The sequence below is a fragment of the Vanessa tameamea genome, chromosome 14 (genome assembly GCF_037043105.1).
Source record: "Vanessa tameamea isolate UH-Manoa-2023 chromosome 14, ilVanTame1 primary haplotype, whole genome shotgun sequence".
Lineage (NCBI taxonomy): Eukaryota > Metazoa > Arthropoda > Insecta > Lepidoptera > Nymphalidae > Vanessa > Vanessa tameamea.
In genome coordinates this window covers 4,771,313-4,777,312 of record NC_087322.1, presented here as the reverse complement: position 1 = coordinate 4,777,312, position 6,000 = coordinate 4,771,313, and positions in this window count along the sequence as shown.

Below are 6,000 nucleotides of genomic sequence, written 5' to 3'. Positions count from 1 at the left end.
GTACGAGTACATTATTGAGAACTCATGAAAATCTAGGTATTTACCCAGGCAGAGAGGCATATGTTAAAATCAGTCTAAGCACTTATGTATATTACAATCAGCAAATTTGTTCCTTTTATCTATATTTATTTCGTGTTATTTTGTTTACTTATATACAGTAATGAAGTATGTATTTATGTATATAAATATAAGCAACGTAATATAACAATTTTATTTCAATCTTTTTATTTAAACTAATTTGATTTTTAAACGTAATGACAGTTAATGATAGAATACGAAAATATCAATTTGTGATACAAACTTGTAGAGAGAGGGACAAAAATATTCTCCGTCTAAGTTACGTCTGAATTCATTGTTAATAATATAATTAGGAATTAACAATATACTGTTCATTAGATATTACTTATTGTCTGAAGTCGATGTTAATTCGTTAAGTATAAAATACGCAGCAAAAATCTTTTATTATCAAAGAAATAAATAAAGTCCGATTGAGTGTTTATTTAATATATTTTAAAGAAAAATGTCTCCGCAGCATACGGGACTAAGTAAGTTATGCAACTGATATACAGGTTGATATCCATCGTTGTTATATTTATTTGAAACAATCTTTTCGAATTATAAAAAAATATAAAAATCATGATTGTGGTTATTATAAGCTTTTTATATATAATCGTATCATTGTTTCCACGCAATTTAACTTGACTAAATTATACAATAATTTTTACATTTAATTTTTAACTTGACTAAATTATACAATAATTTTTACATTTAATTTTTAACTTGACTAAATTATACAATAATTTTTACATTTAATTTTTAACTTGACTAAATTATACAATAATTTTTACATTTAATTTTTAACTTGACTAAATTATACAATAATTTTTACATTTAATTTTTAACTTGACTAAATTATACAATAATTTTTACATTTAATTTTTAACTTGACTAAATTATACAATAATTTATCTTATCGTTCTATTTTTATCGCAATAATAATAGTTCAACTTTTGATCGGATCTGAATATTTTCGTACGTGAGAAATGAAATGATTACGTTCTTTTAACTTGAAAATTAATTAACATTTCATTCCAGCGAGACTTCATCAAAGGTGTTTACATGAAACTCTGCTGGCTCCTAGTTGCTGACATCGTTCATAAATTTTAAAAGCTCAGAAGTCAAACGCGTGTTCTGATTATAAATTTGTTTTCCAGTTATATGAGAAAGTTTACTTCAAATAAATACCTTAGCTTCGGAAAATCATATCAATATATTTAAGGTAAGGTATAGTTATACTGGATTGATAAAACGGTAAACAAAATGAACAAATTTCAATAATAATCAGTTTATAATCTGTAACTGTATATTAAAAAAAAACAGGGAATAAGGGCTAGTTTACAATATAAATAAAGTTTTATTAAGTAACTACATTATAATTAACACTTTGTGAATTTTTATAGTTTAAATAGTTTAGTAGTTTCGTGTCTTAGATCCTTCGCTGTCGTCACTTTGAATGTATAAAAGGCTTTTATAATATAAGTACCACCAACACGTAAAAACTATTTCTGCGACGTAAATCGTCGTCATCGTCTTTATATTTTGACAAAATTTAAATTTTATATCATGTCGTAGTTAACCTGAATTTATCTGCTACTTAATTATTTATATCACCCTGGTTGTACGTTTCTTAGTTCTACGGTAATCGCAATAAAAAAAATTGTCGAGAAACAGTGGCTAGTAGGGTAATTAGTGATTAATTTATGAGGCTGCAAGTCCTGAACTGTTGTACCCTAAGTTGGGCCATAAATTTATTGGGTCTGATCTGTAAGTAAGCTGTTTGTAAAGTCCCATGCAACTAAAAGTACACTTGTGCTTGCACACATGTTTACGTTAAGCAATATGTCTTGCACATATAGTTATTCAACCTTGAGATTGACCGCTGAGATTAGAATCGTTCAGGAGGACGACATTCTAAAATTATAAAATAAAATAAACTTATCGTAGTATTTACTAATAATTATATATATTCTTTATTTGACAAAACAAAATTATATTAAAACAATTATTAGAAGGCGTAATGTTCTAAATAAAGAAAAAAAAATACCACTTTTAATTATTTTCCATTTTATAATTAGAAATTTAAAAAAAAAACAAAAGACCGTCTCGAAATCCAAATTTCTCTATTTCTAACTTCTAAATGAACGTTGTAGTTTTTTTATATATATCAAAGATTTTCGAGTTACTAAATTGAGGACGCAGCCCATTTATTTATGATAGTGTAAAAGAAAAACCTTTAAAATTTCTTTCATATCGTCCGCTTCCAATTAATTACTTGCTCATATTTTTTTCTTTTACGAGTAATTAATTTAAGTCTATGTATATATACAAACGCTTTATTTGTAGCCATATCGAAGAATAAATAAGCTTTTGCTTTATACGAACGTCAAAAGACGTAGGTAGACAATGATGTTTTATTTTAAGATTTGTTTACATACATTTTTATATTTATCTTTTTTTTACAAATAATTTTTGTTTAATATTATTGTGGTCGTTTTAAGTAAGCTTAATTTTTTTTTAAATAGATTGACAGTAATTATATTAAATAATTTTAGAACCGATGGTATATTGTCACCACTACCAATAGACATTGTCACAGTATGACATATATCTTTATCTTATATCGAGATCTTATGTCTCTTATGCACGTAGTTATAATGACTAACTCACTCTTCAAACCGGAACACAACAATACACACACACATATACAAAGTTGTTTGACGGTACCCAGTTGTGCTTGCACAAAACCTTACCACTATAGGGATATACCTCCGCCATTTTTACACTAGCAGACAATATTAATAAAATTATCGCATACAACTCAGTAATATTTAGGACTAAATAAATAGTACCTATGTACAATTTGCTATTATAATTGACTGTTATAATAAAAAGTTTACGTCTTCGTATGTTTTTTTTCTCAATCGCGCTGTAGGAGCGAATCGATAATAAATCATATAATAATATGCTATACGTTATTAGTGCTAGTTAAATCTGTAATTATACGGAAATAACCGCGTACCAATGGTTTGGCAATTAGATTCTGAGATGATTAATAGCGTCAGACATATTCAATGTTATAATTAATATCGTTTCCTTCACAGGACATTTCCTTTACGTTGGTAATTATCTCACAATATTGCGTCTGACATAGCTTAATTAAGTTCTACTGTAAAAGTAACTGTTTAAATGTATTCTTGGTCTAATGGCTAGCTTATGAAACAGCGGATCTCGAGGACCGGGAGTCAATTTTCGAGTGATAAAAAGTTATTTGGATATTAATTTAAAATTTCCAGGCAGTTATTTGAATGTTGGTATTATTTACACTGTCACTGTTCCTGCGCTTGGACTATCTCCAGTCACCTGGTCGTCAGCTCTAGGTTTTTAGGGCGAATGTTTTCATTCACGTGAATAGCACGTTATATTATGAATATATTCATAAAAACATCATGCAGATCGTAAACTTAAATAAGTATATAAAAATCAATGATTATAAAAAAATATAACATCTTGTTCATCATTGAAAATCGTTGCTATGGTTCAAATCGGTCAGAAGGACGTTACTATAAAAAATATTGCGGAGTACAACTCTTGATAATAGCATAAAATTAGGGATCACAGGATTACACCATTAGGTGTATTGTTATATTAGTAAATACCAAATAGAGACCGTGAAGTTTAATGTGTTTCTACTTAATAAATATAATATAGCAATGTGTATCAAATTACAGTACGAGACTTAGATTCGAAGGTCATGGCTGATTAGGGATTTGGTATGGATTATCTTCAATTAATTTGTAGGCATAAAGATTATCTAGCATAAGTCTTCTCTTGAACTATGATAACATAATATTTAATGTCATTATTTATCAAATTGTTGAATGATATGTAAAATAGTATATTGTAACGTATGATAGCTCAAGTATTTTAATTTGAGCCAAATTAACCTATTTATCAAAAATAATAGAATATTCAAACATATGGTACAGTCAGCGTCATATATAAAGTAACAGTTCTAATTACCATTATTATAAAAAAAAAACACCTAAAGACCTATTTAAAATCTGTATTTTCCAAACATACCGTTCTTTTACTCACGACGCTAACTGTACAAACAAAACTGTTGTCAGACATTGTCTGGCATGTATAATATACTAGCGACCCACCCCGGCTTTGCACGGGTGCAATGCTGATACCTAATATACTACAGCAAACTAGTATCTCCCAACGTTCACAGTTTTTCAAATCGCTATGTCTCTACGTTTTAAATCTGTAATATTTTCGAAAATATTAATTTAAATTACAAGCTGTAAAGAGCCATATTGATCTATATTAAACGCAAAATGTATTTAAGGTACTTTATTGGATAAGGATTAATGCTGTATAGCTTAAAAATGCTTCGAAAATAAGCCATTATTTCTCGTAAAAAGTAAAGGATGTTGTGGGTTATCCATTAGAGATAGATATATACCATCTCGGACATATTTAAGGTGTACAATACTGAAGTACATAATTTTGATCTATCTCGTAGGTTTCAGTCAGCGTTTGCAATGTAAGCGCAAAAATGTGTTTATTTACGACATCACTTCCGAATCCTCTAAAATTATCACTGTTTCTCTTCTATATTGTGTATGTATTATACACATAAACCTTCCTCTAGAATCAATCTATCTATTAAAAAAACCCCATCAAAATCCGTTGTATAATTTTAAAGATCTAAGCAAACATAGGAACAGACTGCGGTAATCGACTTTGTTTTATACTCCGTAGTGATGATAAAGACTAGTATTTTTATGGTAAGGCATCTCGTAAACATAGCAAGTATGACATTTAATTACAGAACAGCTGGGCAAAGGCTAAATCTCCTAGTTTCACCACGCTGTTCTAATGTGAGTTGGTGGAGACATATGTATGAAGAACAGACACATGCAGGTTTTCATCTATAATATGCAGTTTTTCTATCGATATTTTCCTTCAATGCTGACCACGACTTTATTTATAAGCACTTATTAAGCACATGAAAATTCAATCTTGGTGCATGGTTTTGAACCCGCCATTCTTGGTTAAGATAGCTTAAGTTCTGGGCCATCTGGGGATAATAGCCCTAAGCGTCAAACACTCCAGCAAACTAGAGGCGATACAGGGGACATTATTGTGGTGGCAAGAGCGCGTTTAGTTAGTATTTAGATAATGAGATGCACTTAGTAATGACCTCATCATGTATGAAACAGACACGTATAATTCTAATTGAATACTAAGTAACTCCGCAACGCGTAGCTGTTCATTTACAAAAATAAGGCATTGTGTTCATTTTTATGTCTTATTCAATATAATCTTGTCTCAGTAATATAATCAGGAGACTCTTGGTATTCCAAACTTCTTTTTCAGGTCTCAAATGTGTTGATGATTGTCACTTCACCAGTCTAGCTCCTTTGATGATGGTTAGCAGATCGATAGTAGATAGATTATACAATTATTATAATGTAAAACTGTGTTTACTTACTATTTCCTCACTTTAAAGTCCAAAGTGTTTCAAAAACGAAAGTCACGAAGATATTGATTAGAGTTTTCATAAGACAAACGAGGTTGTCAAAACACCAATCAATTCATGAATAAGTAAAGTAACATTATATTCAATTGTAAGTCATGCTATAATTACGATAATGGAAATGCCTGTGTAATCAAACCATTAATATAGATGAACGTTACACGAATACGAAAGCTTATCGACGAGATTGATATTTGAGTAAAGAAATAATACATTCTTGATGTGAGAAAAAATATTCTGTGTTATTATATCGAACATATAGTATACAAAATATTATATACTCTACTCTGCTATAATATTCTTTTATTAAAAAAAATATGTTTGAAGAAATGGTTTATTTTTTATTTTTAAGGGTTCCGTGCTTCTAAAGCAAAAAAGGACCCTTATAAGATCAC